This window comes from Chionomys nivalis, chromosome 9 (assembly GCF_950005125.1).
Source record: "Chionomys nivalis chromosome 9, mChiNiv1.1, whole genome shotgun sequence".
In the NCBI taxonomy this organism is placed as follows: domain Eukaryota; kingdom Metazoa; phylum Chordata; class Mammalia; order Rodentia; family Cricetidae; genus Chionomys; species Chionomys nivalis.
The window spans coordinates 33,509,771-33,536,340 of NC_080094.1; the positions used below are offsets into that span (position 1 = coordinate 33,509,771).

Consider the following 26,570-nt stretch of genomic DNA (forward strand, 5'->3'; position numbering starts at 1 on the left):
TGCATCACATTCTTTCCCAGAGTTCCTGTCTCTACCTGGAAGTCATGCCTATCCTCTTCTGTCTAGATGTTGGCTTTTCAGCTCTTTATTAGATCAATCAGAAGGTGCCGTAGGCAGGTGAGAAAGGACAGAGACACACTTTACACAGTGTACCAAAAGCTTATCCCAAGAGTGAAGTTCTTTTCTGAGATAAAGATAAGATAGATGACAGGTCTAGGCTGACAAAATGGACGCTTCAATAATTTGTACTAATTTAGGGAAGTAAAAGAAAATTAACAAGTATATGTTATATTGTTGTATTTTCAGGCATCCCAGATACCAACTGTCCACTTTAATAATTCAGACTGAGGAGTCATCCTCGTATACATTATTGTCACTTGGACAAATCGGAGGAACTTAAGTAGAATTCCTATTTGAAAGTAGGCGGCATGCCTTCCTAGATATTGTTTATAAAATAAATGCTTATCAATCTTGTTTAAAACCGTGATATAATAACCTTCAGTCCAGTTCCCACGCAGACCTTGCTGTCTCTGAATTAGGTTCAAATTTAACCTTTGGCAGGTGATAGGGAAAATATGAATCATGCTGACTCAACAGCAACTGTCAACCTACAAGATTCTCTGCTCAGGATGTAGAGAAACTTGAAGATGCTGTGCTGGAAGATGCTGTAGAGATACAAGAACAGGATTCCTAATCCCAAAGTCCCTTTCAGATATAAATTTTTGTGCAGATTTACATCTTCTGCAGAAATAAGAGCTAATTGTGCTCAGTCTTGCTTTTGATCAGCCTATATAGACTTCAGACAGGATATTTACTATCTGGGTGAAAGCTTGCGCAGGTTAGCACATGGATGAACCAAAGGATATGTGTTCCGCAGGGCTGCTGTGGCGCTGTAACTCCCAGCCTCTGGTCAAGGCATGTTAGTTGATATTCCAGGTTTAAATTTATGAAACATTAATGTGAGGTTTGCATTTGCATGAACATGCTATTCCAGTAATAAACATTTATGTCCTTCTACAATGTCAGAATTTATTGAATAACAATGACTTCACGAGGTTCATGGTTTCAAAGATAGCAAATTATCTCATGTAAAATCCTGCCCTACCTTGATTGCCTGGCTGAGGCAAATGCAAGTTCTTTTATTCCAATCTTAATTGTTAATATTAATTCACAGAGCACACAGTAAACATATCTAGATCTCTCCGCATGTATATATGGTTTACAGAATGAGTGCAAGTTAAAGAGGCTGTAGCAGAGTTGAAGAGGTTTCAGGAATGGACAGAGTCTGTCCTGTTACAGACCTGTGTAGGGCCCAGAGAGGACTGCTGAAGAGATAGAGTCTGGTAATGAATGCAGAATTCGGCTTCAAATCTAGATGAGCTGCAGCCACGAATGTGTTAGAAGCAGGTCCAGGGGGGATAAGAGGTAGATGGGCAGGCAGTCAAGGGGGCCACATCTACTGCAGGGGACAGCCAAGCTAAAGCTCCAAGGACATGTGGGAAAGGCTGCTTGTCAGTCTGGAGGCCCACTTAGCAGGTGTCATGATAGTTTGTCACGGGCCATGCCTTGGCAGTATTAGCTGTTCAACACTATGAGGTTCACCATTTCCTTCGTCAGTCCTGTTTGCTTTTGAGCCCGGTCTCTGCGGTCTACCCATGTGGCCCTACAGTGTCAGTTCCCCCAATAAACTAGGATGATGTCTCCCTTTCTCCTCGCAGGAATAAGTCATTGTCCGTACTGTGGGTGTGCGTCTGACAGATGATGCAGTTTCTAGGTCTACACAGTGACTTCCATCATCCTTCTTCCTCAAAATGGAGTTAACAATAGTTGTAAAAATGGAATCTCCTAGCACTTGAAGTAATCCCTGTATTCGGGAGGCAGAGGCAGGTGGATTTTTATAGATTATTCAAAGCCAGTTTTCTACATATCAAGTTTCAAGCCAGCCACGTCTACATAGGGAGAAGTTGTCTTAAAAAATAAAGAAGTCTCCTAGAGCAAAGCACTGCCTAAAACTCTACTGTTTTGTCCAATATGGAGTAACTTAGGCTAAAACATAGCCTGACCATCACACACACTTTCCCCACTGTTAGAATGGTGACTTCTTTCCTCTGCATATGGGAGAATGTGTTTACAAAGAGATGGGCCAACCCGCTCTTTCCAAGTATCAAAGTAGGATAATGTGCCAGGGACAGAGTGGAAAATATGTAGCAGAAAATGCAGGTGGCCCACAGAACTTCTCTGTGGGGCTGCGTGTTTACATGAAGAAGAGTCACCAGGAAGAAAGAAGCCTGTCTCCAGAAGGAAGCCTGGAAGAGCAGCACATACAGGAAGCCTGAACTTAAGTCACCCGGACTGCCTGAAAGCAGTAGCTTTGCCGAAAGTGCCCCATATCCATGTGCAGCTAACATGCGTGTCTTCCCAGCCGAGCACACAGTTGTGCCCGAGAACCGCTAGGGAAAGAACTGCCTGAGGCTTTGCTATTCCTGAGAACCCCGCCTTTCTTCACAGTCTTGTTGCAGGAAGGAAAGAAGGGAGGAAGGAAGGAAAAAGAGGGAGGAGGGAAAGCAAGGAGGGAAGGCTGCAGCTGTTCCTTCGAAACTGCCAGGACTATCTTCAATAATCACACTGAGTAATAACAGTTTGTGAAATTAAGTTTGTTGTTGGTTAATTTGCACTTGGGTTGATGTCTAAACTCTTACCAGCTCTTCTAAACACATAAGCTAGAAGGGGGAGGCGTGCTGTCTTAGGCAACTTCTTCGGTGTGTATTTGAAACTTGTTTTTAATGGATATTAAAAGAAATGTTGACAGAATATTCAAGCCTTTGGTTGCAAAGTCATTAACATCTTTGGCCACTTGTCCTTTTCAGTTAGAGAAGAAAGGTCATATTTAGATTTAGAGGTTTCCCTTATCTTCCAACACTGGCCTGGGGTGAACCTGTGCATAGGTTGTGGTTTTGTTCTTTGGAAGAATTCTTGGTCAAAAAACACAGTGCTCCCTTAAGAGTAGGGGACATGAGTGTACCTGAGGGACACCTTGCTATTACAAGTATTGCCCACATGTGCATTGCTGACCAGAAACACGGATGTCACTAAAGCAAGCAGGTCTTCAGTGTGATATCCTCCTCCTTGGCCTCCCATGCCCCATGAACCCACCTATTACTCCTTACCCTTTGGAGTGGGCCAGAGTTCTTCACAGTGAAGAATCATAGCGAACAGCCATGCTGGCTTGTGGCAGCTGAGAGAGCTTTGTTCTGTTGTTTATATTGTGCTTTGGTTAATAGTTTCTAAGGTGTTTCCTGTTTGAAGTCTCCTATGTAAATCCATGTGATGCCCACTTCCCAGGAACTGTCCTGGAATGGGGATGGCTTCAGAACAAGTTAGGCCACTTTTCTGGTTACATTGACCACATGCTTACTATCAAGGACCACACTGAACTGGAACTTGGGACAAAGAATGAGAGCCGAGTATTTCCTCTTCCATCCTGGTTCCAGAGCCAAATTCTTATCATTCAGAATTGATTACCCACTTCTGTTGCAGGGCCCAGGAATAAAACTTGGGTCGTGAGGCTTATCTGGCAAAAGCTTTTGCCAGCTGAGCTATCTCATTGCTCAAAAATGGTTACAGTGTAAACAAAAATGGTTGTTATTGGTATGTTACACTTGATGCAAATAAAAAAGGTTGTTATTGGTTCCCACCAATGAAAGCATTGCTGCTAGGTGACAGTCATCACTGGCAATGGTTATACAAGCAATAGAAATTATGTCACATGGGTAGGTGGTGGGTCACTCTCCTAATTCCCGTAACAACCACAGGTCAGTGTAGCCTTGTACCTGACTGGTAATGAGAAGGTGACCAAGAGCCTCGGATACAATCTAGATCCAGGCTCCAATCGTGGGCTCAGTAGCGTATAGATGTGACTGAGGAACAGGCTCTGGCAGAGGCGAGTCAGATGGTATCGTGAGAGCCCATACGCAGGCCCAGGCTACACCTCCCACATCTATGGGCTGCGCTCTGCCTGCAGTTGCCAGTCACCATCTCGGAAGTAAAAATCCTCTGTGTTTTACTAAAGGTTAAACAGCTTGAAGGGGCCTCACTCAATTGACAGAGCTAATTGGGACTTGAGTCGTGTGTTAACTGCAGGCCCCCTGCTACTGTCTAGATTAGAGGAAAAGTCTGCGTGTGTCAGTCCTGGGGAGGCAGGGTATAGAACTCACACCAGTTATTTTCATAAAGGGAATTTTAAATGATTACAGTGAGCTGAAAAGAAAGAAGATGGCTGTGTCACGGAGGCGGCAACTGCGGTGAGCAGCCGCCTTCCCTAGAGGCAGAGGAATAGGTGGGGAAGGCTGGGAGGAAAAGACTTGGACTCATGGAGAGAAAGCCCCACTGTGCTGAATCCAGTCACCACAGGCGTGGGGCATGTGAACGACGGTCCGCATTACCAAGCAGCTTCCTTCTTGGGGCATTCGGTTTTGCCAACCTTAGGTGAGATCATCCCAGATAGGCTTGCTGACAGCTTACAATTCTCGCCCCCTCCCACTGACTCACTGTTCCCTGCCGACCCATAACCCTGCATGGCCTAGGGAAGTGATATGGGAGGGGGCGGTGTCTGTGTGTGTGTCTATCTACGCAACTATGGGGGAAGCCCTCCTTGCTATTTCTGCTGGGTAAGGTTTTCCAGGTTGGGCAAAGAGTGTCCACACCCCTCTAAGTAACCTCTTACCTGTGCTCTATCAGGAAGCTTAATAAATAACTCCCTGGTTCCCCAGAATGCACTTTGGTGGATTGAGCCTGGGTTTGTCATTGAGACCTTAGGAGGAAGGGTAGAGATCGCTTACATCTCCCTCTGGAAAGGAATTTTACCAACAAGGGAATCCGGGCCATGGGCATTGGTACTGGCTTCTGAATTGGAAAAGGGTACCTCCTGTACAGCTACCACCTGGGCCCCTGACTGGCTGCTGCATCTCTAAGGGTGAGGATGAAAGGCAGTTTGTTGATAGAGACTAGCACACTGGATCCAGATGCTGTCCCGTGTTTGTGCCGCTGTTACCACCGGGGGAAGAAGTGAGGCAGAGGTGATGCTGACAGGAACAGGAAGTTTCTGGGCAAAGGAAGTAGATAGGAAGTATTGCTGGGACAATGGGGATAGACAAAAAAGAGGAGTCAATTCTCTCTGTTACCTCTAGGTCTCCCTCTGGTATTGAGACTTGGCAAGGTTTCACTGGGAGCAGCTGGCAAAGCTGAATTAAGGTTTGCCTGTGCCAGCCCCACAATCCCAGAGCAGAACAGAGAAAGGTGGAGTTAGAATTCGAAAGCAAGTTTTTCTAATAGGTGTGCTGCGCTTTCACATCACCTGCAGCCAGGACATAGCTTTCCATGGCTGTCAGGCAAGTGTCCAGAAGCCATACGGCATAAACCAGCACTCTGTATCTGTAGTTACTGTCTGTTTAACTTCTGGGCCACAATACTATGGCCTGGGCTGGGATGTGGGGTAGATTAATCTACAGACTTTGGCCTCTGGCCCTTAATTCTAAAGAGGAATGTGTGCCTTAAACCTCTGTCAAGAGCCTCAAAAGATTAGATACTCTCCGGAAGAAGCAGCCATGACCTGAGCAGCACAGTGCATGTCCTTATGGGAAATGTCCTGAGTATCTCCTGCTTCACCAGACTTCGTCATGGATTAGCTCTCCCAAGATAGTAAGAAACTCACAACCACCTCTAACTCCTCTGCCACACACACACACACACACACACACACACACACACGCACGCACACTTTTTTTAAGGAAGGTAAAGAAAAGGAACCAAACTTCCTGAAGCAAGATGATATTTGAATTTTTCTCTTTTATTCCACCAATGACCAAGAAGAAAGTTGCTTGATGATTCAGAAGATGGATCAGGTGAGGGGGTGCTCCAATTCTTCACCCATCTGAGGCAGACTAGCATCTTAGAGATGCCTCAGGTGTGTAAAGATAATGATTTTATTTTTAGAACATCTGTCAGGGGAGTGAGCTTTATGGGCCTGTGCTTGGAGACAAGCATTACTATGTTGTTGATAATGCAATCATTTTTTGTGTTCTTTTTGAGACTGGCAGAATACCCCATTACTCACTCTGCAGCGGGTCGTCACTAATTCCCATGGACTGTCCATTAACGTGACTCGCGTCTGCTCAAGTGACTTGAAGTTCTACTCACTTGAGAAATTACTTTTCTGCTTATCCTCATGAGAAGTGTGTTTAGCCATAACATCCCTGGCCCTGAGCCATGCCTCTGACCTTAAGGGTCCCCAAATGGCTGCCACTTTGAGCCTCAGAACCCAAGAAGAGCTAATTCCCCCCCCCAAACATTAAGGCCTCATGAGCATGCACAGGAGGGCGAGAGGTGCAGCCTTTTTGCTATTGTAGTTGTTGACCACGTTGGCTTTTTGAGACAGGGTCTCTCTTTTCCATGTAGCTCTGACTGACCTAGAACTCATTCTGCAGACCAAACTGGTCTGAAATGGGTGCTGACCTTACTGCCCTTGCCTCCCAAACTAATGGATTATAGGTGTGCACTCCCATGCATGAGCCGTGAGTACAGTCTTAAACTTATTCCCAAGTCCCGGTTTTCCAAGTGGCTGGGAGCTACTTAAGAGAGAATATGGTGCTGCAGATAAGTAGCCCAGGGAAAGATCAAAACCAAAGATACCTCATTTCCACAGAAAGAATGCCACCTTCCTAGGATCGCAAAGTTGGAGCATCTTATAATCAAATAATCATTTATTACTGGCTTTTATAGCTCACCCTCCTGTCCAGCCACAGTGTCTAGGCATGTGTTTGTCTTCCTCCTGAAATGGATGTGATCCAGGTAGCTCAAAGAACTTTAGTTATTTTCATTAAGTTTTCTGGCATGAGTGACAGAAGGTCTGTTCATCAGGGGAGGGGTGGCAAGCTGTTGACAGCACAGTCCATGCATCTGATCATCACAGAGAAAGCTTTATCTTATTCGTCGGGAAGGCCATGGAGCCATTAGTTGTAGTACTCTCTGCCGTCTTAGAAGCACAGTCAAACGGACCTGTCAGTGGAGTCAAGCCAACCATCCCTACAAACTCACTGTTTAAAATGGGCCTTTTCAGAAGGAGAAGCATCAATAAAGTCCAACATTGTGAGGCATCTCTAACAGGGCATCTCATTGGATAAGGAGGGAATGACAAAATCCAGGGGATTTGGAAGATTCACATAAGCTCCTCCAACCCTGTGGACAGTGATCTCCAAGTCTAGTGCTTTGAGCCGAGTTGCCATTTCTTCCCTGGGGGCACGCAGAGAGTAGCCTGACAACCAGCTTTTCACCCTAGTGTTGAAGAGTTGTGACCAGTAGAATGCATCTGTGCAAGCTTGAAGGAAGAGCTGAGTCCAGACCTGTGACATCCTAGCGGGGACTCAAGGCAGAGATAGATTAGGCACAATGGTACTGACACTGTTGCGGGTCCTAGGGTTCCGGGTTCTAGGTCATCAACCAGACAATATGTGGGAAGAGCAATGCAGGAGACAGCAAAGCATAGCCCCCTCCTCGTGCAGTTCCTGAGCTGCAGGAATCTATTCCCTCCAGGCAACCCAGTGGCAGTTAAATGAGCGCATTTCCCTGACCCTGGGAAATACCTTGACATGTAGCAACTGTCCAGTCATCTCCATTCCTTTGACTCCTTCCGATGTGTGAGTTCTTGGAAGACAAAGCTGTGTTTCTCTTGTCTATTTTGGCTCTACAGAGGCAAGGCCAGCAGGGCCACTGGCTATTTAGTGGAATTGCTGGGTGTATTTCATGGTGACAGGGAGACACAGCGGTGTTTGATTTAATATTCTGGAATGATCCTTCAAGCTGCTGCTCAGAAACAGACTAGAGGAGGCAGAAAAGAAGAAGCAAGGAAAGCTAGGGTAGAGAAGGTGACAGGATTCTCAGGTGTGCAGTTTAGTGGCAGCAAGCAAGAAGAGGCATTCACAGGGGACACAGGCAAGGTTCCATGGTAAGAGAGTCTGGTGTGATTCCAAGGCAAAGGGGGAGGAAAGTGGGCTGCCTTCTAACAGCGAGTGCCTAAAGCCTAACCTAAGGGGTCCTGAGGAGGACAGAGATGGTCAGAGACGGTGGCCTACCTTTCCAGCTGCAGCCTGAGCAGCTGAAGGGGCCACCCTCAGTCCTCAAGAAGGGAGTGGCTGCCATGCTCCTAAATGCATTGCTGTGTCTTGCTGTAGCAAAAGACTAGACCCAAGGCTCCAAGACATTCCAAAAGATGGTGTGTGTGTGTGTGTGTGTGTGTGTGTGTGTGCAGGACATGGAAGAAGAGAGCCAGTTGGGTTTTTAGGAAGTCTGGAAACTGGAAACCACAGCCAGATGGTCCCAGCCTGGGGGACGGTCATGGTACGTTGGAGCATGAAATCAGACTTTGGAGGGAGATGAGGGTATGGCTTGGCAGAGAATCAGCCAGGGATTCTCAGCCAGACATTTCTGTGTGATGAGATGGCCTAGGTTTACTAACAGTGAAACAGATACAGGGTGAAGGAAGCAAGGGACTGCTTCAGTCAAGTTTCTCACTGGATGTGTTCAGCTCCTGACCATCAGCAGCCTTGGGTGGGCGACTCACAGGATCTATTATCAAATGGAGAGGCCTATCAGGCCTCTCCCACACCTCTTCGTCTCCTCGGGAGGCTTACAGTTAGTTCCTACCCTCTCTTCTTGCTATTCATTCTCTCTGCTATTCTACCCACAACCAAAATTAGAACCCAGACTTACAGAGTCTCTTGTGTACAGAATTCACTAAGGCATCCTGGCCACTGGAGAGACTTCAGGAGCTAATATAGTGCCCAGAGAGGTTGGAGCTGGAATCTTAAAGTTCTAATATCATGAGAGAATCACTGGACACACACACACAAACGTGCGCACGGACATAGTCACAGACACACATGGATACCTACACTTCACAAGGAATTGACAAAGTAGTGTGGCTAACAGAACCCGATCTCTACCAGGTAGCATTAAGGAACAGTTTCATTTGGGTAGACGAAAGCTGTCACCAGAGGTGACCCTCCCTCCCCTCTCTACCAAGTCCTCCTCTTACCACCAACCTTTATCCCTCCTGTTAGTCTTTCAGTAGCTTCCCTCAAGCCTGTTCAGATTCTCCAAGGGAATACCCTTCACTTAGAACCATTGGAAATGTTCTCATAGCACCAAACTAGGCTAGATTAATATTGAATTGAATTGCGGAGACCTGATCTGCAACATTCAAAGCACCTGGTCCCTGAATTCTGAGTTTCCAGGCCCCTTGCACCAGTAAACTGTGCTGAGGGAATCTGCTTGTTCAAAGACCAGTGAAACGTATCCTGAGTTGCTGGGCTGGGCTTGGGTCTGGAGAGGAAAGGTCATTCAAGTTCAACTCCATGAGCATGAACAGAAGCCGCAGCTTGTGATTCTGTGGACCAGGGCACAGACCAACTCTTGATCCCTACCAGATGATAAAATCTCTAAAGAAGTTAACTCAGCAAAGACCCTGCAAGCCTGCTTCCTTCCTGAACAACCTCCTGTCTGAACCATAAAAATAACTAATGTTAGTGGAAGGATGTTTGACCCCAGAAATGTAGCCCATGGTGATCTGAGTCGTGCAGCATGCTCTCTGGAGCAAACCTCTGGACTGAAGCTCTGGACCCCCACAGCAGAGGTGAGAGATGTGCCTTTCGAGCACAGCCGTGGGTGCTATGTGATACGGCTCTTGTAAAGATTTGTCACTTGTATTGGTTTAATAAGATGCTGATGGGTCAGCAGCCAGGCAGGAAGTATAGGCAGGGCAACCAGACTAGGAGAATGCTGGGAAGAGGAAAAACAAGAGAGTCAGTCTTCAGCCACGGGGAGAGGAAGCAAGATGAGAATGCTGCCCTGAGTAAAGTTACCAAGTCATGGGGCTAAGCATAGATAAGAATTATGGGTAAGGGCTAGTTAATAATAAGTCTGAAATAAGAGGCCAATCAGTTTATAATTAATGTAAGCCTCTGTGTGTTTCTTTGGGACTTAGCAGCTGTGGGACCAGGTGGGACAGAAACTTCTATCTGTGCTTAAGATGACTGCTGGCCCCAATTTTGCCATCTTAGAATCCCGAGCCAAAATTCTATTCCCAGAATTTCCATGATGACAAGCTATCCTGGGCTTGTTTTGATTTGCTTTGTACAGCTTTAATGATTTCCTTTGCCTAAAACATACCATTTTAAAATTAAAGAATTAAAAATTCAGAGGAAGATCTTCTGGGTAGTGTGAGAGCACCCCTCCAGATGACAGCCACTATATTTGACATAAGCTGTCACATCAAGAACTATTTATTGCCTACAACTAGTGGAGGCCATACAAATATTATGAATCTCAGTCTCCAATTATAGGTCATGGAGTTGAAAATCTTATGAATAGGCCAAGTATAGCTTGATTGCTGCTTAAAACTCAATCTGGCTTATAGTTTGTTTAATGGCACCAAACTATTTGTGGGAAGCAAATGACAGAGACAAACCCTCAATCACATGGTCTGTTAGAATCTTGTGTTGCACCCTTCTTGATGGCTATGGATAGAAGAGATAGAGAAACACAAGAGGAATCATGGGTGGCACCCAAATGAATAACAAGAGGAATTGTTTGCCTTAGTGGTATAATGGTGAACATAGCTGCCTTCCAAGGACCATGGGTCCTTGCTCATATTCAAAATCAGGGCTTTTAAAGAGGAATTCTTAGGTAGCAAGCTGCTTTGAGCTTCCTTGGAGTCACAGAGGAGCTGGAGTTCAGATGCTGAGAAGCTGAACAAGAGGATCCTAGAGTCAAGAGTAAGGATGGGGCTTGACGTTTCCAGAGCTTTCTTCTGACCCTCACTCACACGGTGTGCATCCCCACCTCTGACCTCAAACTGCCTCCCTCTGATGCAAACTTGTGTTTTCAGTAGATAGGCACTGTTCAGCTACTCTGTAGCAGTCTTCTAGAGTCATGTGACAGGGGGTTCACAGTGGCAGCGGCAGTTAAAAGCATGTGCCCCCTGAAATTTGGGGGTGAGAAGTCAGGCTTTTACTATCTATGTCCCACTTATCCCATTTCTTTAGGTCTTGGGCACAGATCTATTCCTTTATGTCTTTAAGTAGTCATGTTCTAGATAGCTCATAGTTCATAAACATTTGTCTTCTGCTTCCATAATGATCGAGCTGTAGTTGGAGAGTGGCTGCCGAGACGGGCTTTCACATCTCAATCCCCATGTAGTAAGCTATGTGTTGGCGACTCCCTCTTACTAATGGGGTGTAAGAAGAGGTGATTGGGCCATTTCCAAGCCAGAGCTTTTAGGAAGTGAATAATGGACTTGCTTGTGTTGGCTTTTCATTGCTGCGACAAAATGCCTTAGATGAACTGTTCAAAAGAAGGAGTGGGTTTTGATGCCATGTAGAGGTTTTAGTCCATGGTCACCTGGCTCTGCTGCTTCTGGGTCTGTGCTGAAGCACAGCATCGTGATGGGGCTGTGTGGTAGAGTAAGGTCACTCACTTCATGGTGAGCAAAGGGGAAGGGCAGAGGGGGAGAAAGGGGAGGGGAGGGAGAAGTGGGAAGGGTAGGCTGGGGATGAAATAGGCCCTTCAGAGCCACTTCCCCAGTGGCCTGCTTCAGTCAGCTAGGCTCCACTCCTGTCATTACCATCTCTTCCCAACAGTCTATGGGCTGGAGCTAAGACCAGCAACAATGCCCCCTTTGGGGACACATTCTAGGTGTAAATTATAACATTATTCCATCCTTTTCTTCCACAAAATGATGCAGACCACAAGAAGACCCCAGAGAATGCTCTGTGCCCTTGAACTCCCCAGAAAATTCCTGGTCAAGATGGAAATTGTTACTATCTTTAATTGGATGCATTTTTAATATATATAGTTACTACTGCCATTTGACCTTTTAAGTGAAGGTTTATTTTATTTTTAATTATGAGTATGAATATGGGGATAAGTGCAAGTAAAGTGGGTAAATGTGTGCACAGCGAGGCCTGAAGAGCACACTGGATGCCCTGGAGCTGGAGTTCCAGGTGGTGGTGAGCAGTGGGATGTGGGCTCTAAGGATGAACCAGAGTCCTCTGTAAGGGCATCAAGCATTTTTAAGTGCTGAGCCATCTTTTCCACCCCTGGTTAGCTCACCTCAACAACACACATCTCTTCACAGTCCTGTAAGTTATCATTACCGTTTTTTTCCAAGTTCCAATTTTTAGCTTTCAGGGCCCACGGGTCTTCCCCCTGTTCGCTGAGTCATTCCAATCCCTTCTCTTTCTGTCATCCTCTCCTTGCTGTTTCCAGTCCCCTTGGAAGCTATTTATAGCTACTTCCTCTTGGCACATTTGTGGAGCTGCTTAAACCTGCTGTGATGCACATCTCAAAGAAATGATACCTCACGTGTCCAGACCTCCAAGTCCACAGAAAATGTGAAGTGAATATAAAACACCTGGTTAATGGTAAAAGAAAACACAAATCACCCTTATCACTCACGAAAGGGACCTTTTTCCCAAAGAGAGAGAACAGTGGCTAGTACTCATTGAGTCATTATTCTTCATGTCATAGCCAGGAGGAAGAGGTCGTGAATATACCCCACTGGCAAAATTGTGAGGAAACAGGTTGTGCTAGTATCAAAGGAATGAGAGACCAGAGTAGAGATCCTAGGTCAGTGCCAAGGCAAATGAGGAGGCCAGAAGGTATGAGCCCCAGGATAAGCAGAGGGAGTAGGGGGAAAATCAGTTCCCAGGATGGAGTGGGAAATCGAAGGAAAGGTATGTGAGTTTATTGTTGTTGTTGCTGTGGGGTTATTTTTGTTTTTTGGTTTTTTTTTATGTCTGGTCAGACACCTGCCCCTGCCATCATGCCTTCTCTGCCTGCTGCCAGGTCATCCTCAACGTGTAGACTGAATCCCTCAGCTGCGATGAGCCACAATGTGTCCTTTCTTCCCTATGGTGCCTTTAATCAGAGTAGCATCATGGCAACAGAACTGTAACTAAGACAACAGATTTTGAGCAAAGTCCTCAGATTTTTTTCATGCCGTAAGTGCATATATTCTCGGTATGCAGACATTAGATATTGGATGTGGCCACTCAAATCTGGTCATTTCGTGGAATTTAATGGGGTTCTTGTCATTGTTGTTTGTACTTGTGGAACATGTAGGCTAAAAGACTTTCATGGAGGTAAGATGTGATATTCAACCATACAACAGTAAATGGCCATTCTTGCAAGAATGGCCATGAAATAAGCAATATTGTTTTATCATAAAACATAGTATTTTCAAATGGACTCAGTGTACAAACAAGGTAGCTTTTTTTGGGTCAAGAGAATTAGAATAAAGCCAGTACAGCAAACAGATCTATGTATGCACTCAGTATTTTCTACAATCTCATCTGGCCCTTAGGCCAAGATATCCCCGACTCTTGTACAGGTGTATTTGGGGCAATATTAATTAATAACTTTGGATAATCTGTAAGTGAATATGTCCAGAGATGAAAATGGTGTCTAGCACGGATGTGCTTTCTGAACTGGACTTTGAACCTCCAGACTATTGGAAGTGTTAGATTCTATGTCTAACATGAATGGCAGAGACTGAAAGCCTGTAAATGAGAACAGGTACTTTTGGGGAAAAGGACAACTTTGCTTCTATGTTCCCTTTTCAGTGCAGAGCAAAGAGCAGGTGCAGGAGGGGGAAAAATGATGTCAAGAAGGAGGAAGTCTGAGGACGCCAGCCACCTAATCAGGCCTCCTCAATTAGTGTGGAACTAGCACCCATTATTTTTACACAAAGGGAACCGCTTTGCCAGTCACTCCAGCACCTCTTGATAACTATTGAGTGCGTTTATTTTGACAGGTTTTATTTATTCTTTTTTTTTTTCTGGTGGTAGATCAGAAATATGGCCCCATCTGGAGACAGTGCACAACTTGATGCGTTTCATGGCCCTTCCAATCAGGAGTAACTGCAGCTGTCGGGGAGCACTGAAAAAATGTCAATTAGCTATAAAAGTTCCACAAACAAGCATTATATCTTCCTCTTATGAGTCCCTGGGCACAGCTCAAAATTGAGCAATAATGTCCACAGTTAAAAATGGCTGTCGGGAGAGTTTCCTGCCCTTTCACTAAGGCTACCAGCCCAGACCAGTGAGTGCCTGACTAGAGGGCAGGCCTCAAGGTCCCCACCAGGGGAAGCAGGCCCCTGCTGCTGGGGTTGCAGTCTCTGCTTGTGATCTCCTGGACCTGCTCTCCCTGCCCCCTATTTCCCTTGGTCCCGGGCTCATTGGGGCCACCAGGAATCCCTGCATAGGTGCTGAGAAGTCCCATCTGGATGGGTGAGTGCGTGCTATCCTGGGGCGCACTGTCCCGGTAGAGAGCACAAACGCCCCCCCCCCCAGCTCCTGCTGCAAGGCTTTCTTTCCTACACACCCGCCCCCCACCCCCACCCCCAAGCCTGCCTTGTCTGCAAGGTCCTTAGCTGTGGAACAGTTTCCTGCCCTTTCACTAAGGCTACCAACCCAGAGCAGTGAGGGCCTGACTAGAGGGCAGGCCTCAAGGTCCCCGCCAGGGAAAGCGGGCCCCCGCTGCTGGGGCTGCAGTCTCTGCTGTGATCTCCTGGACCTGCTCTGCCTGCGCCCTACTTCCCTTTGTCCCTGGCTCATTGGGGCATCCAGGAGTTCCTGTGTAGGTGCCGAGAAGTTTCATCGGGACGGGTGAGTGTGTGCTATCCTGGGGCGGACGGTCCCGGTAGAGAGCACAAACGCCCCTCCCCCAGCTCCTGCTGCAGGGCTTTCTCTCCTACACACCCGCCCCCACCCCCACCCCCAAGCCTGCCTTGTCTGCAAGGTCCTTAGCTGTGGAACAGTTTCCTGCCCTTTCACTAAGGCTACCAGCCCAGACCAGTGAGTGCCTGACTAGAGGGCAGGCCTCAAGGTCCCCACCAGGGGAAGCAGGCCCCTGCTGCTGGGGTTGCAGTCTCTGCTTGTGATCTCCTGGACCTGCTCTCCCTGCCCCCTATTTCCCTTGGTCCCGGGCTCATTGGGGCCACCAGGAATCCCTGCATAGGTGCTGAGAAGTCCCATCTGGATGGGTGAGTGTGTGCTATCCTGGGGCGCACTGTCCCGGTAGAGAGCACAAACGCCCCCCCCCCCCCAGCTCCTGCTGCAAGGCTTTCTTTCCTACACACCCGCCCCCCACCCCCACCCCCAAGCCTGCCTTGTCTGCAAGGTCCTTAGCTGTGGAACAGTTTCCTGCCCTTTCACTAAGGCTACCAGCCCAGAGCAGTGAGTGCCTGACTAGAGGGCAGGCCTCAAGGTCCCCGCCAGGGAAAGCGGACCCCTGCTGCTGGGGCTGCAGTCTCTGCTGTGATCTCCTGGACCTGCTCTGCCTGCGCCCTACTTCCCTTTGTCCCTGGCTCATTGTGGCATCCAGGAGTTCCTGTGTAGGTGCCGAGAAGTTTCATCGGGACGGGAAAAGATGGGCAGGCGCCAATGCAAGAATTCCCCCAACAACTTGAAAGGCAACGTGACATCACCAGGATCCAGGAATACCGAAATGAGAAGTGTACACCCTAATCCAGAAGAATTAGAAGAATTCGACTCAAAAGTGAATTTTATGAAAATAATAGAGGACCTTAAACAGGAGGTGAAAAACTGCCACAACCAATTAGAGATTACAAACAAAAAGGTAGAGGAAATGAATAAATCTCTCAAAGATACCCAAGAAAACCAAGAGAAACAAGAAAAAGTAATCAAACAGGTAAGGGAAACGGTTCAAGACTTGAAGAATGAAGTGGAAGTAATAAAGAAAACACAAACCGAGGGAAGGATGGAGATGGAAAATTTGAATAAACGAACAGGAACTACAGAGACAAGTACCACCAACAGATTACAAGAGATAGAAGAAAGAATCTCAGACACTGAAGATACCATAGAGAAAATAAACACTCTCATCAAAGAAAACAGCATAACCAACAAATTCTCATCACAAAACATTCAGGAAATCTGGGACACAATAAAAAGACCAAACCTAAGAATAATAGGGATAGAAGAAGGAGAAGAAGTACAGCTCAATGGTCCAGAAAATATATTTAATAAAATTATAGAAGAAAACTTTCCCAACCTTAAGAAAGATATTCCTTTGAAGGTCCAAGAAGCATACAGAACACCAAATCGACTGGATCAAAAAAAAACATCTCCTCGTCATATAATAATCAAAACACAAAACATACAGAATAAAGAAAGAATATTAAGAGCTGCAAAGGAAAAAGGTCAAGTTACCTATAAAGGTAAACCTATCAGACTTACACCTGATTTCTCTATGGAAACCATGAAAGCCAGAAGGTCCTGGATAGATATACTGCAGAAACTACGAGACCATGGATGCAAGCCCAGACTACTATACCCAGCCAAGCTTTCATTCACTATAAATGGAGAAAACAAAATTTTCCAGGATAAAAACAAATTTAAACAATACGTAGCCACAAATCCAGCCCTTCAGAAAGTAATTGAAGGAAAATCACAAACCAAGGAGTCCAACAATGCCCACAATAACTCAGACATCTAATGACCCTTCACCAGCACAACTTGAAGAAGGGAAACACACAAACTCTACTACCAAAAGAAGGAAAGAAAGAAAGAAAGGAAAAATGACCGGAGTTAACAACCACTGGTCATTAATATCACTTAATATCAATGGACTCAACTCACCTATAAAGAGGCACAGGCTAAGAGATTGGATACGAAAACAGGATCCAACATTCTGTTGCTTACAAGAAACACACCTCAACCACAAAGACAGACATCTACTCAAAGTAAAGGGCTGGGAAAAGGTTTATCAAGCAAATGGACCTAAGAAACAAGCAGGTGTGGCCATACTAATTTCTAAGAAAGTTGACTTCAAACTAAAATCAATCAAAAGAGATGGAGATGGACATTTTTTACTCATAACAGGAACAATTCACCAGGATGAAGTCTCAATCCTGAATATCTATGCCCCTAATATAAAAGCACCCACTTATGTAAAAGAAACGTTACTAAAACTCAAGGCAGTCATCAAACCACACACACTAATAGTAGGAGATTTCAACACTCCTCTCTCACCAATGGACAGGTCAATCAGACAGAAACCTAACAGAGAAATAAGAGGATTAAGGGAGGTAATGAATCAAATGGACTTAACAGACATCTATAGAACATTCCACTCAAATAAGAAAGAATATACCTTCTTCTCTGCAGCTCATGGAACCTTCTCGAAAATAGACCACATACTCGGTAACAAAGCAAACTTACACAGTTACAAAAAAATATCGGTAACCACCTGTGTCTTATCAGATCACCATGGATTAAAGTTAGAATTCAACAACAATGCTATCCCCAGAAAGCCTATGAACTCATGGAAATTGGACAGTCAACTACTGAACCACACCTGGATCAAGGAAGAAATAAAGAAAGAAATTAAAGTCTTTCTTGAATTCAATGAAAACGAAGACTCAACATACTCAAACCTATGGGACACTATGAAAGCAGTGCTAAGAGGAAAGTTCATAGCATTAAGTGCCCACATAAAGAAAACGGAGAAAGCACACATTGGAGACCTAATAGCCCACCTTAAAGCTTTAGAAAGAAAAGAAGCAGACTCACCTAGGAGAAGTAGAAGACTGGAAATAATCAAATTGAGGGCTGAAATCAACAAAATAGAAACACAGAAAACAATCCAAAGAATCAATGAAACAAAAAGCTGGTTCTTGGAGAAAATCAATAAGATTGATAAACCCCTATCCAAACTAATCAAACGGCGGAGAGAGAATACGCAAATTAACAAAATCAGAAACGAAAAGGGAGACATAACCACAGACACAGACGAAATTCAGAGAATCATTAGATCTTACTACAAAAACCTGTATGCCACAAAATTGGAAAATGTAAAAGAAATGGACACTTTTTTAGATAAGTACCATATACCAAAGTTAAACCAGGACCAGGTGAACAATCTAAATAGACCTGTTAGTCGCGAAGAATTAGAAGTTGTTATAAAAAACCTTCCCACCAAAAAAAGCCCAGGTCCAGACGGCTTTAATGCAGAATTCTACCAGAACTTCCAAGAAGACCTAATACCTATACTCCTTAATGTATTTCACAATATTGAAACAGAGAAGTCATTGCCAAATTCCTTTTATGAAGCTGAAGTTACTCTGATACCAAAACCACACAAAGACACAACCAAGAAAGAGAACTACAGGCCAATCTCACTCATGAACATCGACGCAAAAATACTCAATAAAATACTGGCAAACCGAATCCAAGAACACATTAGAAAAATTATCCATTATGATCAAGTAGGCTTCATCCCAGAGATGCAGGGCTGGTTCAACATACGAAAATCTATCAATGTAATCCATCATATAAATAATCTGAAAGAAAAAAACCATATGATCATTTCATTAGATGCGGAAAAAGCATTTGACAAAATTCAACATCCCTTTATGATAAAGGTCTTAGAGAGATTAGGAATACAAGGGTCGTTCCTAAATATAATAAAAGCAATTTATAGCAAGCCGTCAGCTAACATCAAATTAAATGGAGAGAAACTCAAAGCTATTCCACTAAAATCAGGAACACGACAAGGTTGTCCACTCTCTCCATACCTCTTTAATATAGTGCTTGAAATTCTAGCAATAGCAATAAGACAACATAAGGGGATCAAAGGGATTCAAATCGGAAAGGAAGAAGTTAAACTTTCATTATTTGCAGACGATATGATAGTGTACATAAGCGACCCCAAAAACTCCAGCAAAGAACTCCTTCAGCTGATAAACACCTTTAGTAGCGTTGCAGGATACAAGATCAATTCCAAAAAATCAGTTGCCCTCCTATACACAAAGGATAAGGAAGCAGAGATGGAAATCAGAGAAGCATCACCCTTCACGATAGCCACAAATAGCATAAAATATCTTGGGGTAACCCTAACCAAGGAAGTAAAGGATCTATTTGACAAGAACTTTAAGTCAATGAAGAAAGAAATTGAGGAGGATACCAGAAAATGGAAGGATCTCCCTTGCTCTTGGATAGGGAGGATCAACATAGTAAAAATGGCAATTCTACCAAGGGCAATTTATAGATTCAATGCAATCCCCATTAAAATCCCATCAAAATTCTTCACAGATCTTGAGAGGACAATAATCAACTTTATATGGAGAAACAAAAAACCCAGGATAGCCAAAACAATCTTATATAATAAAGGATCGTCTGGAGGCATTACCATCCCTGACCTCAAACTCTATTACAGAGCCTCAGTATTGAAAACAGCTTGGTATTGGTATAAAAACAGAGAAGTTGATCAATGGAACCGAGTAGAAGACCCTGATTTCAACCCACAAACTTATGAACACCTAATTTTTGATAAAGGAGCTAAAAGTATTCAATGGAAAAAAGAGAGCATCTTCAACAAATGGTGCTGGCAGAACTGGTTGTCAACGTGTAGAAGAATGAAAATAGATCCATATCTATCACCATGCACAAAACTCAAGTCCAAATGGATTAAAGACCTCAATATTAGTCTGAACACACTGAACCTGATAGAAGAAAAAGTTGGAAGTACTCTACAACATATGGGTACAGGAGATCACTTCCTACGTTTATCCCCAGCAGCACAGACATTAAGGGCAACATTGAATAAATGGGACCTCCTGAAACTGAGTAGCTTCTGTAAAGCAAAGGACACTGTCACTAAGACAAAAAGGCAACCCACTGACTGGGAGAAGATCTTCACCAACCCTGCAACAGACAAAGGTCTGATCACCAAAATATATAAAGAACTCAAGAAACTAAACTTTAAAATGCTAATGAACCCAATAAAAAAATGGGGCACTGATCTGAACAGAGAATTCTCAACAGAAGAAATTCAAATGGCCAAAAGACACCTAAGGTCATGCTCAACCTCCTTAGCGATAAGGGAAATGCAAATTAAAACAACTTTGAGATACCATCTTACACCTGTCAGAATGGCTAAAATCAAGAACACCAATGATAGCCTTTGCTGGAGAGGTTGTGGAGAACGAGGCACACTCATTCATTGCTGGTGGGAATGCAAACTTGTGCAACCACTTTGGAAATCAGTGTGGCGATTTCTCAGGAAATTTGGGATCAACCTACCCCAAGATCCAGTAATACCACTATTGGGAATATACCCAAGAGATGCCACATCAAATGACAAAAGTATCTGTTCAACTATGTTCATAGCAGCATTGTTTGTAATAGCCAAAACCTGGAAACAACCTAGATGCCCTTCAATGGAGGAATGGATAAAGAAAGTGTGGAATATATACATATTAGAGTACTACTCAGCAGTAAAAAACAATGACTTCTCGAATTTTGCGTGCAAATGGACGGAAATAGAAAACACTATCCTGAGTGAGGTATCCCAGACCCAAAAAGAGGAACATGGGATGTACTCACTCATAATCGGTTTCTAACCATAAATAAAAGACATTAAGCATATAATGTGTGATCCTATAGAAGTTAAATAAGAAAGTGAACCCAAAGAAAATCATATAGTCATCCGCATGGAGAGGGGGAAGTAGACAAGATTGCAGGGCAAAAACTGGGAACTTGCGGGTGAGGTGGCATGGGGCAAAGGGGAAATGGGATGAGAAATATGAGAAGGGGAGGATGGGAGGAGCTCGGGGGATTGGGATGGTTGGGATATAGGAAGGATGGATACGGGAGCAGCGAAGTATATATCCTATCTAAGGGAGCCATCTTAGGGCTGGCAAGAGACTTGACTCTAGAGGGGTTCGCAGGTGTCCAGGAATATGTCCCCAGCTGGTACCTTGGGCAACTAAGGAGAGGGAACCTGAAATGACCCTATCCTATACTGATGAATTTCTTGCATATCACCTTAGAACCTTCATCTGGCGATGGATCGAGGTAGAGACAGATTCTCAATTTGGAGCAACGGTCTGAGCTCTTAAGGTCCAAATGAGGAGCAGAAGGAGGGAGAACAAGAGCAAAAAATCAGGACCACGAGGGATGCACCCACCCACTGTGACAGTGGAACTGATTTATTAGGAGCCCACCAAGGCCAGCTGGTCTGGGACTGAATAAGCGTGGGTTGATTCCGGACTCTCTGAGCATGGCGGTCAATGAAGACTGATGAGAAGCCAAGGACAATGGCACTAGGTTTCAATCCTAATACATGAACTGGCTTTGTGGGAGCTTAGCCTGTTTAGAAGCTCACCTTCCTGGACGTAGATAGAAGACCTTCGTCTTCCCGCAGGGCAGAGAATTTGGACTGCTCTTCAGTATCGAGAGGGAGGGGGAATGGTGTGGGGGGAGGAGAAGAGGAGTGGGGATAGGGGGAGGGGAGTGGGGGGAGGGGGCAATATTTGGGAGGAGGGGAGGGAAATGGGAAACGGGGAGCAGGTGGAAATTTTAATTAAAAAAGAATAAAAAAATAAATAAAAAAAAAAAAAAAAAAAAAAAAAAAAAAAAAAAAAAAAAAAAAAATGGCTGTCGGGGGGCCCAGCACTCTCCTTCCCCATTAATAATTGCTCAGCCCAGCACTGAGTCACTATCTGTGTATGATGGGACAGAGGCTGCTAATGGGGGTGTGTACGTTAAAAATAGCTCCAACTCCCATCATAGTTATGATGGAGAAATGACACTGACTCCCTCTCTTCCTATTGTATGACCCTCATGAATGATTCCTCAGAGGAAGCAAGAATAAAGACACTGTCCTGTTTCCTGTTCCCTTTCCAGGTCCCTGTTCTGAGCTGTGTCCTATTCAAATTTAAAAATCACATCAGGGTAGTTCTGGCTCAGAAGAGGAATTGAAGAGCAATCGGCCTCCTGGTGTCAATCTTGGTGATGGACCAAAACCTTAATTTGCATGCTAGCCTTTATTTACAGACAAGTGCCCTGACTTCTGGGCGAATAAGGCAGAGGTTTCTCTTGACTGAGTTTCTGTTCTGCCCGGTTCCCGCAATCGTTAAGTCCCAAAGAAATCACACAGAGGTCTACATTAACTATAAACTGTTTGGCCCATTAGCTCAGGCTTCTTATTAACTTTTATAACTTATATTAGCCCATTATTCTAGTATATGTTAGCCACATGGCTCAGTACCTTTTTCAGCGATGCGGTCACATCTTGCTTCTTTGGTGTCTGGGCATGACTGCAGAGGAATGGACTTCCTCCTTCCTAGAATTCTCCTGTTCTCATTGACCCATCTCTACTTCCTGTCTGATTGTCCCGCCTATACTTCCTGCCTGGCTACTGGCCAATCATTGTTTATTTAACATAATTGACAGAATATAGACAATTGTCCTGCACTAGGTTTCCTTTCTGCAATTAAGCAAAATACCTGGGACCATTGCCTGTGACCTCTTGATTCACCATGTGTAATAAAACCTTGGCTATGAACACAGGTACCTGGCCCACTGTAGCTTGCCAACTTATTTATTTTTTCAGCTGTATGGGGTATAACTAAAAAAAATGCATACATATGTATGCATTGGAAATGATGACACAGTCTTGATAATCAACACTTTTATTATCATCAGTGCCCAGCTAACATTTGTGTGTGGGGGGTATTGGGGCAGGGGTTGTAAGGATGAAGTGTTGAGAGAAGAGACATAAATCATTCTTTTAGACAGTTTCCAGACTACATTATTCATAGTTGATAGACTGGACAGCACTCTAGATCTCCAGAATGTATTCACCCTGTACCTACAAGCTGATTGTTGCTAGAGGAAATGAGGCAATGTTGGGTGAGGTACATACTTATAATTTGATTTTTTTAGACATTACATTCAAATCTATTTATCTTGATTATTGAGGTTTTTAGTACCTGAGACCAGTGTGTCTCTCTCTTTGTCCTAGTCCCAGCTCTGTCCCCAGCCAGAGATGGTTATGTCTTTGAACACTGCCTCAGCCCTGTGCTCCTAAGGCAGTGACCCACATGTGACGTTTTGAAGTTTTCAAAAGGCATCCATGCCTCACATGGAGGCAGCATCTGGAAAGGTGTGCTAATGGACCTTGGCTCCAACTCCTGGCCCACAACTCTGTGACCTTTAGCATGTTGCCTACCTCTTCTGGGGCTCACGTTTCTTTCTATGTTCTAAGCTGGGATGATAATATGGACTCAGAATGTGGCCATGAAGGTTCCATGAAGTGAGTTATGTTATGTGGCTGGCAGCAGATGTTTGTGGACTGAATAATCAATGCACAAAGAGTGGAGATTAAAGCACATGAGGATTTATAGCCTAAGAGTGATTGCCCTCTGCTCTGCTGGAGCTGGTGCCGTTCTAGGACGTTCTATGTCGAGTCATGGTGCTATGTGCAATCGTGTGTGCTTTGTGCTAGACTCAGGGGCAATGCGTGAGTTTTCTCCACATTCTCTGTTCTACTGTGTATAGACAAAACAGCTAATGAGTGTTTCTTGTTGTGTCGAAAGAGATGTCATTAACAAATTAGTATGGACTGATTAGAACTGGGTAGTATGGCTGTACACCCACTAAGGGTGTCTATACCACCCAAGTCAATTATACTGTCAGGCATCAGCTTTGAGGGACAGGGCTCAAGTGTGAAGCCAGGAGTCTATCTATCTATCTATCTATCTATCTATCTATCTATCTATCTATCTATCTGCCAATCCAACATATATATTGGATTGGCATGTGTCTGTGTGTGTGTGAAGTGTGTGTGTGTCTATGTGTGTATGTCTGTGTTTGTGAGTGAGTATATGTATGTGTGTGTGTGTGTGTGTTTGTAATGAGTGAAGGTACCTGTAGAAGCCTGAAGAGGGTGTTTGATTTCCTGGAGCTGATAAGGGTGGTAGGAAATGAACTCTGGTCCTGTGTAAGAGCTGCAAGCTCCCTTAACCACAGAACCGTCTCTCTCAGTGCCCCAGTGATTTTTAAGTAGAGGGCTACACATACAGATGGTGGCCCGAGTACTGTCTCTAGCTCTCCAGGGAGTTGGAAATTAAAGATAACAAGAAGAGCTGGCTTTAGACTTTCTGCTGTGTTTCTAGGATTGGCTTATGGAAAGTAGATTAATTTCCAAACATTAAAATGTCAAAATGTTCTGGTTCATCAGGGAAAGCCAGACTGGCCCCATGAAGGGGAAAGTAAGATGTTAGAAGAGAATTTTATATAATAGGTGACTGCTCATCCTATGGAACCTGAGTGATTGTGAGAATAAAATGAAATGCTATGAATATCTGTACTGGAATAAAAGATGCCATTCCAGTCTGCCCTGGGTTCCGCAGGATGAAAATTTACTCTCCTTTAAGGTGTTCCAGCAAAGAGTCCCCCACTCTTCATTGTAAAGAACAAAGGCCTGTGCACTTCTCTGCCCTGTGGGCAGCAGCAGCAGCTTTCACAGGGTGGCCATCCTCCTGCCTGCCTCTTCCAGCTGGTGTTCTCCTTATGTCTGCTTATGACGATCGGGCAATTGTTCTCCACTTCCGTTCCTGGAGCCTCTCTGTCGTCAAAGCGGGGCTACCTGAGAGTTGCCTGGCTCATCCTCTGCCACCAGCTGCTTCCTGACACAGCTGAGCTCTTGTTCTGAACGGGCAAGGTCTGGTACAAGCCTGACAAATGGCTTCAGATGTGAGGAGGGCAGCAGAGGCACACAGCCAAAGACTGCACCGTGCCGAGATGCTGAGCTGCCGTTTATATAAATGATGGTGTTCACGCAGGAAAGACTCGTGGAGTATCCGTTGTTCTAATAGCTCAGCTAATCTCCACCTCCACCCTGGTTTACTGTTGGGGAGATAAAAATCAAGAGAGAAATAACATGCTGGGGTTTATTAGTTCCTTCAGATTTATGTCTTCAGCCTACACCTCCTCAAAGGCTTTCAGAACCCAATATCCTAGAGTCTCCTTGGCATCTAACAAGAATTTCAAACTCAATCTGTGCTGTTCTGGACTCTAGCCTACAGCGCCCCAGCTCGGCCAATAGCAGCCCTCCCCCTACCCACATCTGTTGGCCAGGACACCTCTGCTTTTTTTCCCACATATCCCATCTAATCTGTCTCATGATGCTGTGCCAAACTCATTTGAAGTCTGAAGACTTTGCATTCCCTCCACTGCCCTCTGTGGCCCTGGCCACCATCATCTGTAGTGGGGGTTGTGATGACTGCCTTTTAGGGTCCCCCTTGGATTCCTCCCCGCAGTCCTGTCTTCACAGACAGGAATTGTCAACTAGTCCTTTAAAGGAATAAAATGGGTTACTGACAGTAAAAGCTTGGAAGCTTTTCTTGTCTTTTAAGGGAGAACTTCGTGTTCCAAAAGTTACTCTATCACGTTGGGTTTTTTTTCTTCTGACTCCCAGCCCTACCCCAACTTCAGGACCTTTGCATTGACATTTTCTGTGCCTAGAGGACTCTTCTGCCAGATTTGTTTGGCTAAGTCCTTCTTTGTCTCCCATCTTTGCTCACAGGAGGTCTTCTGTTAAAAAGGTTGCCTCTCACTTCATGTGCCGTTCTTGAGCTTTCTGCATAGCTTTGTTATCTGCCCAGAAGCTGGGGGTTTCACTTAATACTTTCCGTTTATTGTTTGTTTCCTCTGAGTGGAAATTAAAATCTCCAAAGGCAGAAATTGATGTGCTTTGTTCCCTGCTGTGACATCAGAACAAGTACCTGGCACAAAGTAGGAATATGATAAATATTTGCTGAGGAAACGTGTGAAGGAGTGCTTCTCCCACAGTCTCCACGTGTCAGGTGCACACTAAGGCTCGGCGGAAAGACTTTCTCCTTAAGTGACCCCGAGTCTGAGGATCACTGGAGTGGTGGAGTGTAGAGAGGACGCGCAGCGGTGGAAAGGAAGCAAGTCTAAAGCTGCTTTTCCACCGCATGGGGAGGAGGAATTACAGTAAGCCGTGTTTTACCACAGCAAATGATGCTGGGGCTGAATCTTGGTGAGTGAAATTTTACCAGATAGTAGAGCACGGTGACAGCACTGTCCCTCATGACTCAGTGGGCTTTCTCTCTTCATACTGATTCAGGAGACAGGCTTAGTCCCAGGGAAAGGCAGATCAGGATTTATCTGTGATGATCACGCTGTTCAGGCAGTGCTTGCCACCCCAACCCCTCACCCACAACATGTATAACAATGGTCCAATGGCATCCCAGGACACTGGAGTCAACAGGGAAATCAGCAGAGTGCTAGCCTACTGATGAAGCGAAAAGCTGTTTCCCTTGTGAGCAGCCTGAGCAGGTGACCTTACAGCCCCACGGCCACCACGCAGAGCACCATCTGCAGAGACCGCATGATTCCAGCTTCCCTTGGATTCCCAAGGAGGCCTGGGTTGTAAGAAGACCTTTGGCTTGTGAGTTAAAATAATATCCTTTAAGCCACAGAAGAATCCGTGGAATTAACTTGGCCATTTCACTGAGCCCAGGTGCCTGTGGAATCAAAGGACCACCAGGTGCTTGTTAACTACTTATTTCCTAGAGCAGGAGGGAGCAAGGGAAGGAGAGTGACAGGGCCAAAGAGCCAGAGCGAGAGCGAGAGAGCGAGAGAGAGAGAGAGAGAGAGAGAGAGAGAGAGAGAGAGAGAGAGAGA

General features: G+C 44.9%; 1 protein-coding gene across 1 annotated transcript in view; it reads left to right on the forward strand.

Moving 5' to 3' along the window:
* Kif16b (kinesin family member 16B) overlaps positions 1 to 26,570 on the forward strand; it is a 296,601-nt gene that overhangs the window by 259,118 nt on the left and 10,913 nt on the right. The gene's annotated exons all lie outside the window — the stretch shown is intronic.